The following is a 14,465-nucleotide window of genomic DNA, read 5'->3' as shown; positions in this document are numbered from 1 at the left end:
GTCCCATGTGACTGGGAGGGAGGAGCCTGAACTGTGATGCTCCCTGAAGTCTTCAAGCAGAGTTCTGTTCAGCAGGTTTTTTCCTGGGAGGTGTGAGGAGCTGTGAGGGTCCATACCTGTCCAGGCCCCCATCCCGCATCACAAAACGTTCCTTCTCATGTTTTTATGGTGCTTCAAGAGACAAATGGAATACAAAGGTCATGCAGATATTTTTTTTTTTCTCTCTCACTTTTGGAAATGACGTCTATGAGGGTAGGAAGTATGGTTTCTCAGGTCCTTTGACCTCTTGTTTTCAATTCAGGATTGAAATCACTTGCAGAATTTTAAAACAATTCAAAGACAAAGTATAGTCTATTGCTTAGAAAACAAATGGTGAGTTTAGGAGAAATTCTTTATTGATTCCACGGTCCCATTTTAAACCTTTTGTTAAGGTGCTAGCAGTTATAGGCATATAGCTCTCGGAGGTCATCAATGGCTGTGCCTGGGTCAGTGATTTTCAAATCAGGGACTAATTGGGTGGGAGTAGGGATAAAGTGGTGTCAATGAGGGCATACTAATTGTGTCAATTTAGACACAATAAATCCTAAAATAATTTAGGACACCATAAATCCTTTAATTCATGTCTTGCCCATTCTTTTAACAGATACATCTTAACCGTCTATTATGGGTACGAATTATTGTCAAGAGATGGAGAAGTATATAGTCTTGTGTGCCTCTTTGTCACGTGTCAATACTGGTAAGTTTCAAATTCTTTCTTTCTCTGAGATTGAAAGGTTTTCTCCTGTTTCTCTTCTACACATCTCCTTAAAATGAGAGTCTCTGTGTCCTTTGAGTATGTAATAAGCAAAGGAAAGTATATTTCTGACGCTTAACTATTGCAGAACAGTTTTGAACAAACTACTCAGGTAAAGTACCATAACAAATCATGCATATAAATAGAACAAAGTCTATTTATGAAACATGTCTCATACTTGTTTCCGTGTAGTATGTGTAACAAGGCAGAAGCTGTCCCTATTTTATAGATGGCGACTCAGAGATCGAGTAGCTTGTCTATAGCTTGTTAAATGGCAAAGCCTAGACTGGAAAGGGGAGTCTGGTGTTTTTCCCATTGGCTTATACTTCCTCCACAAATGTCAAGGGCAACTGGATACTGGCATTCTTTTCAAAGTCCGATCAAAATGACTCTAGAACAATTGTGGCTGTTGTTTGAAATATCAAGTTGTTTTTTGGTATCCTTTCTCGATAAGAGAAGGGAAATATGACACCTAAACGTGGTTAAAGAAGACACATACCTTAATCTGAAAAGACATCTGTACGTATTCCGATGACCTTGTAAATTGCATTAAATACATTTTTGAGTTGTTTATTTTATTTTTTTTAGGTTTGGGTTGCTTTTATGGATATAGCTTTTTCAAGCCTGCCATTGTGGACGTGTATTTTACTCTAAAATCTGTTTTTAGAAGAACTAGAACTTTTCCATATCGGTGTAGTAGTATTTATTGATTAGTCAGTACATGCCAGGCACTATTACATGTTACATTCTTAGGCTGTCCTAACAACCCTGGGGGAAAAATACTATTATTATTTTAATATTAATATAATAATTTTAATAGTTTAATATTATTTAATAATAATACCCTTATTTTCATTATATTTTAATAAACTTTACTATTACTTTAATATTTAAATATTATTTTAACATTTAATAGATGAGAAGATCGAGGCACAGAAAAATTAAGTGACTTGCCCAAGGTTATACAGCTCGCAAGAATGAAAACTGGGGCTTGAATTTGGGCTGACTGGATTCAGAGCCCGTTGTTACCCACAGCATTTATAGGGCTTTTCCTTGGCATTGCTGTGAGGAGTGAGCGGCTGTTCATAGGGCACTTCGTAGCTTTGGTCTTCAGATTCTTTATTTGTGAAAAGAGATGGCACTAGATAATTTATTTATTGGGCTACTTAGCAGTAGTCCTTATTTAGGGATGTTCCCTATTTAATCCTCACTGTATGGACCTAGAATTCTAACCTTAAATATGGACAGTATTACCATTCTCTTCATTTTACATACGGGGAAATTAGGACTTAGGCCAAGTACCTGCAAAATGTGGCCTAGGTGGCAAAAGAACTGATTCCAACTCAAGATTCTAATCAATATACGTAACTGCCTTTCCCTTTTAAGGACTTGGGTGCCTTAAAATTCCATACCTTGAATCCTGGCTTTTTATTTCAAAGACATAGTAATAATATGTTTGTTTCATAAAGCCACGAATTTATAGCTCTTCCAAGAAGTGACCTTAGTCTACAAATGGCTGCCAGTGTTTGAGAACCATTGACATAGATAATAGCAGTCTTAACAATGAAACATTGTGCTATTAATATTATATTATTATTTTTTTTGAGGAGTCACATGCGTAGCAAACAGGATGTAACCGGACATGTTAGGCAAGCTGTTGCTAACTCAGAAGACTAAAGGGGATTAAATTCTCATTATTACTCACAGTTAGTCCCCAAATATCTGTGTATGTTCAGTTTCTACAGTTTGGCAGGAAGTTTTAGAGAACCAAACAGCATGCCCTTCCGCCCCTGGCATATTCATAAGCTATTTTGGGGTGAGTCATCGGAATTCTGTGGTTTGTATATCCTGAAGGGAGAGAAGAGACCCTGTATGGTTAGCATTTATTTGAAACAGTTAGTTGGGGAAAAAAATTCTTTGATAAAAGGTCAGCATTAGGTAAGCGATGCCTCCAGAAGGATCTCTCCGTTGTTGTAAAGATTCAGCTCATATTTACGTCTCTGGGAATATCACACAAACTTAAATATTCACACTGTGCGTATTTGCACCTAGTGCATACAGAAGCCTGGGTCTGGAGTTTAGTTAGGGGTAATTAACGGAGAATTCACAACTTGAATTGTAAACTCAGGCCAAATGACTCTTCTTCTGTCCTTAGAATCCCTGCTCCCTGACGTCAAAGTAATGCTCAGAGTTGGATAGTGTTGTAGGTACATGAAAACAGAGAGGCCAAGCCACACCTCTAAGGTCTGTCTGATATGACCAATATTATAATTGTGGATCATGATTTTTTTTTAAACCACGTGAATTTTGTGAATCGCCTAATTTAATCATGGCATCTAACTGCTGGTGGATTCTGTAAATATCTTTGTGTATCCACCATGCAAAACATTCTTTTAAAAAATTGTGGATTATGATTAAGTCACTTAAAGCAGTAAAAAAATAAGTGGGTAAGAGTTAATTTTTCTCCTTGTAGCTACAAAGGAGCCTGAGGGGGAACTACAGTCTTTAAAAAATATTTTTCTTGTCTCATCAGGAAAAGAAACTGATCATTATTGGAAGAAGGAAGAAAATACAGGTTAGTTGGGTACTCATGGTAGGACTCCCAAAAGTCTCATAGGGGCGCCTGGCTGGCTCAGTTCGAAGAGCATGAGACTCTTAATCTTGGGTTGTGAGTTCCAGCCCCATGTTGGGCATGAAGTCTGCTGGAAAAAAAAAAAAAATCTCATAAAGACTGTTTAGACCTGAGGAGAGTGTTACTTCCAGAATTGAAGTAAGCCTATGGTCTACAGCGCCAGTAGTCCTTATGACAGGGTTACCAAGGAAAGGAAGCGGTGACATTCGATGCTTGTGTTCAGTTACCCATGTGATTATGACCACCAGATTGGTGACTGTAGACATGGTGGACAACTTGGAACAGCCCTCATATTGGGCAAGTTAAAATATTGCCCTGTTTTCTGAAGAATAGAGAGACTACTGTTTGGTCCTTAAAATGGTTTTAGATGGAAATATAAATAGAGGATTACATAGCACTGAAATACATAATGAGTAAAAAGCTCTCTTTAGTTTTCTCTCAGTTTTCTGATTATGTCAAGTAGGAAGTTTTAGTTCCACATTAGTAAGATTTAAGTTCTCCTCGGAGCAGGCGACCGCCTCTCTTTCCCTAGGCTTGAATAACTACTTATTCATAACCCTTCTTTGCACAGTTACGTCTTATTTATTGCAAGTGAAACAGATTTTCTATTTACATGGAGGAGACATTTTTAAAAAATGTATCCATATAAAAAGTGAGGTGATTGGAAAAAACATTAACTAAAGAATAATGCAAGTGGTTAGCTGAATAGGCAATGGGGGCTCATCGGAAGAGGTACCCAGCACATGAAACTTTTTAACTTTGGTAATTAAGAGGCAGATGATTTTACAAATGAAAACAGAAACCTTAGTTTGCTTAAGTCCTCACTGCTTGTCCTTCTCAGAGAATAGTCCACAGACCAGCGATGGTCAGTGAACTTTTGTCCACCTGGAAGGAAAGAAGTCCCGAAACTGCAAGTAATGACTTAGAAACTTTTATAGCTTATCGCCATTGTGTTGGCATTCAATCACACGAAATATTTTTCTAGTAACTTATTTGTATTGTATAGTATTTTACTTAAGCCCTAGTCTGGAAATGAGCAGAAAAGAAACATGATAAGTTTGGGAAGCACTGATGTAGAGTGTGTGTTTAGAACGAAAACATGACTAAGGAAAGTGGCAGTTTGATACTAAACGGTTATGATAAAGGAATATGTGCTGGTTTAAAGTACATGGTCTAAATGGAATCTAGAAGAATGAGAGTAAAGAGGCTAAGTCCATACGTAAGGAGCGGGACTGTCTCAATCATTTCATATCCCCAGGTTCCAGCACAGTGTCTGGCATGTAGTAAGCACTCTATACATATTTTGGGACGGATGAATGAATGAATGAATGAGTAAATGAGGTGTTTGGCAGGTGGATCTAATGCCATTACCAGAAAGTATGCTCTATTACAGTGCAGGAGGGGTCCATTATGCTTTTCCAGGCATCTCAAAACACTATTCAGCTCTCTTTGTTCTGATTATATAAAAAGCAAGTCACCTTCTAAGTATTAATTAGGTTATCAATGTACCCTGACTCTAAGAAGCCTTAATGTAAAATATTTTTTAATTTCAGGACATATACCACAACAGGAAGGGTAGGTTGGGCTATGTTCATTAATACCCCCAATGTCTCAGGGGCTTAGCCCAACAATTATTTCTTTCTTTCTCACACACACGCCCAACAAAGGTTGACATAGGGCCTTCCTTGCTCCTTGTAGTCCTTTCTGTGCATCCATAATAACCATAGCAGCAAATAACATCCTGCTTCTTCGAGCTTCAGCCTGGAAATGACACATTTCACTTCTATTTATATTTTCTTGGCTAAACTAAAGAGCATGTCTAATATCAATGGTGGTGGAGGGAAGATAATCCTACCATGTATCAGGAAAGTGAAAAGCAGGAAACATTTTGTGGAGAGTGTTGCCATATGCACTCAGCTATTGTGAATGATATCCACAAGGGTTATTCCCTCTTTGGTTGATCTTCCGTGACTGCACCATCAGCACTGAGTTTCTGCCCTTTCAGATCTCTGGACTGAATCTTGAATGTGGTGACCCCAAGAATGCAGGGCTGTTTGTAACCTTTTGCTTCGGCCATCAGCTCACCTACTTTAGTTACTCTGTTCTGTTTTTTCTGTAATATTAATAGTGACCTCTGCCAGAGAATACCAACTCCTTGGGTTCAAATTCTTTCTCCACTGACCAAACTTTTCTGTTGAATATGTCTTTCCATAAGAAGGCAGGCGATTGACCTTAGACCTTGGTCAGGGAGTATGCTTCCAGTGAAATTTTCAAATGACTGTAAATATCAACATAAATATTCTTCTGTGGGATTGTTAGTCTGAGTCAGCTTCCAGGAGGTTGATCAATCCCAAGAAAATCAAGCATATCAAGTTTCTAGATCTACAAACAAGAATGATGGTAGGTCCTAGGTCCCTAGTGATCTGCAGATTCTTTCTTTCTCTTTCTCTTTCTTTTCTTTTCTTCTTTCTTTCTTTCTTTCTTTCTTTCTTTCTTTCTTTCTTTCTTTCTTTCTTTCTTTCTTTCTTTCTTTCTCTTTCTTTCTCTTTCCTTTCCTTCCCTTCTCTTCAACTCCCTTCCCTTCCTTCCCTTCTTTCCCTTCCCTTCCTTTCCCTTCCCTTCTTCCCTCCCTCCCTTCCTCCCTCCCTCCCTCCCTTCCTCCCTTCCTCCCCTCCTTCCTTCCTTCCTTCCTTCCTTCCTTCCTTCCTTCCTTCCTTCCTTCCTTCCTTCTTTCCATCTGTTTACCTAGCTATCTACTCTATCTGTATCTAGATTGGGCTAGAAAGGCTATTTCTCAGATGCATGAAAACTTTTACTGTCTAAGGGAATAGAAAACATCTTCTTCCCTTAAAATATATTTACATAATTTACTTGCAAATTTACCAGGAAAGAAAGGATCTGCTTTTAAAAAGTGGCCTTTTTGCAGCTATTGCTAGCATTATTTGGACTTCTGAAATTAGTGGAACCCGAATCAGGAATGGTGAAATTTGACAGCATGCTTGAAAAGCCCATGGTTTTCAGAATTGTAAATAAAAATATCAATATCTGCCTCTGTCTACAGACGGATGACAGAGAGAGGTAGAGGTCTGAGACTTCTAAATGTGATCAGAAGAAACAGTCAAATATTACTGAGCTTCTTTGTCCAAAGCTGTTTTGACCAGACCTTCCCCTCAGCTGCCTGTACTGAATGCATGAATAGAATCGCTTCCAGATCTTTACAACATTGTGCTGGTGAATACAGACTAATTACCCAGTTGAATGGTAAGGAAGGAGGGATCTTTTATTACTCCTCAGTCAGCTGTTGCACATCTAGACATGTAGCTAATAATTTATTAGCCTCTAATTTTGGAGACTGGCTCTAGATGATAAGCCTCATAAAAAGCTAACAAGGAGATGCTCTTGATAAGGTGGTAAATCATTAAATAGAGAAATGACCAGTTGATTTATGATTTACTGGAATACTTTAGACTGTGAAAGATAAACCTCCATTTCTGTTTTGCAAGTGATATCCCTGCTATCCTTAAAAAAATTAAGCTTGGATTACAGAATGCAAAAAAAAAAAAAAAAAGGCACATTTCCAGCCAATTTCAGACATCTTCAGCTAGAATAAATGCTCATTACTCGGTCCTATTTCCTCTCCTGAGCACATAGGTAGTTGGTTCAGAAATATTTATGCCAGTGTCTCCTTGGGAACTGATAAAAAATGGTAGAATTTATGAAGATAAGTACACAGGGACAATGTGGAGATTTAACTGAATGTAACATTTTCATGCCGTTTCACTCACTATGATATATGATTCACCTTCTGAAACAATAGCATTTTTATGTGTGTAGTTGTATCCAGGTGAAAATAGATTGTTCCTAATGTTTTCCTTTATTTTATAACTAATATTTTTTTTGTTTTTAAAAACAGATTTCATGAAAATAGCTGCTTCAACCTGTTATGGTCATTACAAAAATTACACGCATTGTACAATGGAATATTATTCGGCCCTTACAAAGAAAGAAATCCTGCCATTTGTGACAAATGGGTAAATCTGGAGAACATTATGCTAAATGCGGAAACATAAATACTGTATGATCTCACTTATATGTAGAATCTAAAATAGTTGAACTCATAGAAACACTGAGCAGAACGGTGATTGCCACGTAATTGGGGGCAAAGGGGATAGAGGAAATGGGAGACAATTTGGTTAAATGTTACAAAGTTTCAGGTATGCAAGAATAAGTTCTGGAGATCTAAGGTACAGCACAGTGACTATAGTTAACAATACTTCATTGTGTACTTTTATACCTATAATTTGCTAGGAGGGTAGATGATAAGTGTTCATCACAAATTAAAAAGAAGGTACCAAATTAATTTGTTTAATTTAAACAAATTAAAAGTAATATGTTAATTACTTGATTGTGGTGATCATTTCACAATGTATATGTATATTAAAACATCAAGTTGTGCACCTTACATATATACAATTTTGACTTGTCAATTACGTCTCTGTAAAACTGAAGAGGAAAAAATAATCTAATCTTCCTGCAAGCTGACTTTTTAAAGAACTCAGCTAGGGACATCTCACAATATAACAACATCTAGGGGACTTTTTTAAATAAACATTTTTTAAATTTAAATTTTAGGTAGCCATCATACAGTGCAATATTGGTTTCAGGAGTAGAATTCAGTGATTCGTCACCTACATACAACACCCAGTGCTCATCACAACAAGTGTCTCCTTAATACCTTAATACCCATCACCCATCTAGCCCATCTCCCACCCACCTCCCTCTATCAACCCTTAGTTTGTTTTCTATTGTTGAGTCTCTTGTGGTTTATTTCCCTCTCTCCTCTTCTCCCACCACATTTACATATGTTCATCTGTTTTGTTTCTTAAGTTCTGCATATGAGTGAAATCATGTGGTATTTGTCTTTCTCTGTTCGACTTATCTTATTTAGCACAATACCTTCTAGCGCCATCCACCTTGTTGCAAATGGCAAGATTTTATTCTTTTTGATGACTGAGTAATATTCCAGTATATATATATATATATATATATATATATATATATATACACACACCCCACATCTTCTTTATCCATTCATCAGTCAATATACATTTGGGCTCTCTTTATAATTTGGCTATTGTTGATAATGTTATGAACATAGGGGTGCACATACCCCTTCAAATCTGTATTTTTGTATATTTTGGGTAAATACCTAATAGTGTAATTGCTGGATCATAGGGTAGTTCTATTTTTAGTTTTTTGAGGAACCTCCATACTGTTCTCTAAAGGGGCTACACCAATGTGCATTCCCACCAACAGTGCAAGAGGGTTCCTCTTTCTCCACATCCTTGCCAACCCTTTTTGTTTCTTGTGTTGTTAATTTTAGCCATTCTGACAGGTGTGAGAGGACAATTTTTTAAAAATTACCTCAGAAAAATGCAGGCAGCAACAAGAATGTAATAAACAGTTACATGCAATATTTTTTAACTTTTATGACTCAAATCCATTCAGATATTTATTTGACAATTACTGATGAGGTCCCTGCTAAATTCTAGAATGTAAAGTTATTAAACACACATAGCTTTTGTCTTTATCAGAGTTGCAGTCTAGTATTAACTTTATTCTAATTTTCATTATGATTTTTCTTAATCTTTTGATTGTTTAATAAATTATGTTTATGACTTTTCCCAAATCTATTTTCTTGTAATATTTGTTTTTACTTATTCCAAATATAATTGCATTGAACAAATAGAATATGGTTTGAAGTATACTGACTGAAATTTACTGAAAATCTTTTTATGGTATGATATGTGGTCAGCTTTCATCAATGTTCCACGTATGCTTGAAAAGAATATGTTCTCTGATCATAATGTGTGCAGGGCTTAATTTGTCCCCATTACGTAAATTATTAATTGTATTTGTTCAAATATTCTTTATTCCCATGATTATAATAGTTTGCTTTATCTATTAATTGTGTAGAAGGTGTGTTAAAATTCCCCCCAATTATGGTGCATTTGTCAACTTCCCCTTGCAACTTCGTTAACTTTTTGGCTTTGTATGTTATGAGGCCATGTTAATAGCTACATACAGGTTTATAATTTTTATATCATTCTGACTAATTGAACTAGTCAAACTCTAGGTGACTGCAGCATTGGCTGACAGCAAGACTGAAACCTCCTGTGAGACCCTGAACTCCTGTGAGATGCTGAACTACTCAGGTGAGCAGCTCTCAGATTCCTGACACCAAAACTGAAACTTCCCTCTGAAACCATGAGAAACAACTGTTTGTTGTTTTTGCTATTTTATTTTTTAAAGTTTATTTATTTATTTTGAGAAGGACAGAGACAGCTTGAGTTGGGAGGCAGAGAGGGAGAGAGAGAGAGAATCCCAACCAGGTTCTGTGCTGCGAATGCAGAGCCCAATGTGGGGCTTGAACTCACAAAACTGTGAGATCATGACCTGAGCTGAAACCAAGAGTTGGTTGGTTAACCAACTGAGCCACCCAGGCACCCCTGTTTGTTGTTTTTAAGCAGCTGAATTTTAGGGTAATTTGTTACATGGTTATTGATAACTAACACAATCCAATTTTCTTTGTTTTCTCTTTCTGGAACTCGAATTGGACAACTGTTAGCCTTTTTTTCATTCTGTCCTCCACATCTCTTAACATATATTTTCCAACTTTCTGTCTCTCTGTGAAGTATTAAGCATAATTTACTGAAATCCAGCTTCTAGTTTACCAGTTCTTTCTTTGGCTTATTCTCATCTGCTATTTAAATAATCTAGTGAGTTTTTAATTGTGGCAATTAGATTTTCACTCTTGGAAGTTATGTTTCTTTCCTTTTTCTCACATATTTTTGCCCCTTTTTTGTAAACATCTTATTCCTCATACTTGGCCAATCATAATTGTTTCAGAATACTGAGGATACTTGGATGAAGATGCCCAAAGTTCCAGAAAAGATCTCGTGTTTCATTTTGACAAGATCCTGGAGTGTTACCAACCTAGAGGCACATTTAATTAAATATATTTGTTTTCATGTTCCAGAGCTTCCCAGAGGTACAAATTAAACCTCCCACCCTGGCTTTCCTGGTGGGAAACATAGAATTTCAAAATTTATCAGGGAGATATTTTCTTCACTGAGCAAAGGACTGACACAGGCAGGTTATAAGTGACATTTGCTCACCTTTTAGTGCATGCTGATGAAGCACCATGAGGGCTGTTTCCACCGCCTCTGTATCTTCAAGAAGACTGGGTCAATCCTGTTCATCAGGGCAATTCCTAGAGCTGGTTTCTGCAGGTACTGTAGAAGAAATGCCCACTGGGTTTGCTCGTTCTTTCTTTCTTTCTTTCTTTCTTTCTTTCTTTCTTTCTTTCTTTCTTTCTTTCTTTCTTTCTTTCTTTCTTTCTTTCTTCCTTTCTTTTTTATAGGGCATGCAAGGAATAGCTCTGACTCTTATCAAGAATGACCAAGGACTCTGGCTGAACTGCCTGAGCACATGAAATCCACCATTCTTAAAACATACGCAGATAGTGGCTCATCACAATTTTGTATTTCATTTCACATATATCATTGGAACATAAGTTCAAAAATTACTATTATTGGTATCAGTTTTATTTTCAAGACCTACAGGCTTCAAGCACTTGAGAGAGTAGTCTGTTGGCTGAAAGAAAATGTCTCTTTATAAAGTGGCTTCTGTTTAATGATTCTTAAGCTTTATAAAGCAGACCCAGAGGTACTTACCAAGACCTTAGTGTAGTAAACTGGTGCTTCTCAAACTATTTATGGTGAAGGATATTTTTCTTAACCAATTCTTTTTTGCATTCCTCCATTTTAAGTTTCTGGCTTCATTTTCTTCTCTCTCTTGGTTTGTAACTTAAAGGGGACAGAGTTTATCAGGTATTGACTTAATTTATTGTTTCTCTTGTTTCCCCCCTTCCCAAGTATAGGCATCAAGAGCAATAGATCTCCTCTAAGTACTACATTGGCAGCATCCCTGTAGACTCTCGTAATTTTTTCTGTTGCATCTTAAATGTCTCCCCAACCAAAAGTTTATTTAAGAAGAATTTACTCTCCTGAATGCAATAGGAAAAAGAGCTGAAAAAGAGGTACAACTAGAGGAAGGAAATGGCATACGATAAAATGATCAGTTGTTGATATTATGATGTTTCACCCAAGATAATAAATGAAAATTAGTCAACACTTAGTTAAAGTGAAGAGATGTAAAATAAATATTACCAAAATGATTCCTTTCTTCCTTTGTACTAAGAATTAGAAAACAAAACAGTAGGCAGACCCCATACACGATAACAACTATAAAAATAAATCATCCTAAAATTCGTTTACCAATAAATACGCAGAAAGTATATGAAAACTACAAGATTTACTACGAGTTATAAAAAGACAATGGGGCACCTGGGTGGCTTAGTTGGTTAAGCTTCCTACTTCAGCTCGGGTCATGATCTCACAGCTTGTGAGTTTGAGCCCCATGTTGGGGTCTGTGCTGACAGCTCAGAGCCTGGAGCTTGCTTTGGATTCTGTGTGGAGACACAGACACTCTATCTGCCCCTTCCCTGCTTGTGCTCTGTTTCTCTCTCAAAAAAATAAATAAACATCAAAAAAATAAAAATAAAAAGACAAGAAAATAAGTAGACATATCATGCTCATGCATGAAAAGACTCAATGTTGTAAAGATGTGTATCTTTTCCTGTTAGTTTATATCCTTAGTGTAATGTCAGTCAGAATCTCAATGGAACAGTTTGGAAAATATGCCCAAATGATTCTGAAACTCATCTGGGGAAATAAATGGCAATAATTTGTCCTACTTCTCTTCCTGGTGGGGGTGGAGGTCTGGGCTGGGTGAGGAGTGGAGATGGGAGGAAGGTGAGGTGGTGGTCTAGGTGTAGAGGACCAGCCATCACCGGGGTTGTCTTGAGGCCCACTTGAAAAATGGACAAGGGCAACTCCTGGAAAAGATTTTGGGCACTTCCCACTGAGAAATGAGTGCATTTTGGTCATTCAACAAATATTCCTTGAACATCAGGCGTGATTCTAGGAACCAGGGATGGAGCAGTGGGCAAAACAAAGTCCCGCCCTTGGGAAAACTTAGGTTTTATTTGGACAAGGGTGACAGTTGACTTGGGTTTCGCTGGATGATTCTTCAGCCTTATAAGGGAGACCTGGAAACACCTACCAAGATCCTAATGGACTAAATTAAAGATTCTTGAACTGTTTGTCTTGAAGAACTGGTTGTTTTTATTTCCAATCCATGGCAGACATACTTTTGGACATATAGAATCTTTTGCTTGGATGATATGGGACTACTAAAGGTTTCTACACACTCTCAATTTTTGTCTTTATCTCACCCAGGGGCCCTTGGGCAACACTGAGTAGCACTGAAATAAAAGACCTCAGAAAATGTCTTGTGGATAGGCTTTCCTAAAGACAAGCCAGTTTCTAATGCAACTTGGCTATGGCAGCCCATTTTCCTTCATTCCATTGGCATTTCCCAGTTGTTCCCCTTCATTCACACAAGAGTACTCAGATTTATAAAAGTTACAGTCCCTCTACCCTTCAAACCTGGTCACCATGGCAGGGGCATGAAAGATGCCAAAGGTGGAAAGTCAGCCTGGGAAATGAATGGGAGTCCAGGCTCTGAACTGGATGGTCTCGGGTTCAAATTTTGGACATTTGCCTGCTAGCTCTGCACCCATGGATATTTTGAATGAGTTATGGAGTCTACTGGGAGAGAATATGGATAATCTTCTAAATGAGAGAAAGGCAAAAAAAGGGGATGGTCAAAACATATGTTTCTCTCCTTTGTATAATGAGAAATATTAGGTGTTTTCATTTCTGAAGGTCTGAAAATTAATAAATGGTCTAATTTCCCATCTTAAATTCTAACTCAGTTTTTCCTAATACCCAGGTCCCTCACGCTCTCAGGCATGCTCAGGGCCTCAGGCAAATTACGTCAGAGGAAATTGCTGTTCACTTCAAGGAAAGTTTCAGATCTTTCTGAGAAACAGCTTTCCTATCTGTTAAGGACACAATAATGATATATGGTGGTGATACCATTGCAATGTATAAATGTATCAAATTAACACACTGTGCACCTTAAACTGACATATGTCAATTATACCTCAATTAAAAAATTATATACACGTTTTAGGGTTGTTGAGAGTATTAGATTAATTAATGTTTATAGAGCCCCTAACCCAGAGCCAGGAGTATTTCAAGCACTTGATAAACATTAGCTGTTATCTTAGAAACAAGAGTTGAAAAAGTAGTTACTGGTTTGCATGTATGATTTACTTTTACATCTAGAGTTTCTAAATTCAGGATTCCCCTATACACTTCCCAAAAAGTATTTCCTTAATTCCTTTTCCCTTCTGACTCTCATACAAAAAGAAAAGGCGAACCAGTATAGGATTGTTTCTTTGGGGTTTAGTCAACATTTAAGTTTTGAATTAGCCTCTGTGGACCCCACTTTCTCTTTCCCTTATGGCTTGCACTTAGAATTTAGTTACAGATCCTCTTAGGCTTTAAGGAGATAAAGAAGACATGTCCCTGAAAGGCAACCTGGGGCCACTGAGGTGCTTGACAGGAGGAATGCTTTGAGGAGCCAGAGAGCCAGCTTCTGTAAGCAAACAGGGTGCCTTTTCATAGGAGTCTCAGCTCTTTCTGGACCCAAATAAGGTCATTTCAGTTTTCCTCTCCAGGCAGAAGCAAGCCCAGTCTGTGGCCATTCATCACTTCGTTTGGAAATTGTTTTGGACTCTCAGATACAACTATGTCTGAAATCAAGATTAAGGCTTATGAATCTTTGGCGAATAAGATGGAAGCGAGTGCTGAAAATTCCCCGACCTACCTTGAAAGGTTAACCTGGGGAGAGATTGTTTTCTGGGTTAGGTTGATCTTTCCAGGTGTTTTGCGGAAGCCTAGGGAGCCAGTCGGCGAGTGTGAGTCATCTGGCTGTGGTTAGATTAGAAATTCCTACAACATGATATAGGAGTCCAGCAGTTGAGGCAGGGAAAGTGAAGGGAAGCGG

General features: G+C 37.6%; 1 long non-coding RNA gene across 3 annotated transcripts in view; it reads left to right on the top strand.

The window, feature by feature from the left end:
- LOC131491831 (uncharacterized) overlaps window positions 1–13,583 on the top strand; it is a 166,483-nt gene extending 152,900 nt beyond the window's left edge. The window contains exons 12-19 of one of the 3 annotated variants that reach the window (XR_009251671.1): window positions 644–736; window positions 3,327–3,368; window positions 6,487–6,686; window positions 7,339–7,456; window positions 9,551–9,640; window positions 10,335–10,476; window positions 10,611–10,717; window positions 11,363–13,583. This is a non-coding gene — a long non-coding RNA (uncharacterized LOC131491831). Of the gene's footprint in view, window position 1; window positions 198–643; window positions 737–3,326; window positions 3,369–6,486; window positions 6,687–7,338; window positions 7,457–9,550; window positions 9,641–10,334; window positions 10,477–10,610; window positions 10,718–11,362 lie in introns of those variants that run through there. The other 2 variants (XR_009251669.1, XR_009251670.1) reach the window with 2 other exon arrangements.
- Window positions 13,584–14,465: the final 882 nt, after the last annotated feature.

This window comes from Neofelis nebulosa, chromosome 12 (genome assembly GCF_028018385.1).
Source record: "Neofelis nebulosa isolate mNeoNeb1 chromosome 12, mNeoNeb1.pri, whole genome shotgun sequence".
NCBI lineage: Eukaryota > Metazoa > Chordata > Mammalia > Carnivora > Felidae > Neofelis > Neofelis nebulosa.
The sequence above is the reverse complement of the archived record's forward strand: the minus strand, read 5'-3'. Positions and strand labels throughout refer to the sequence as shown.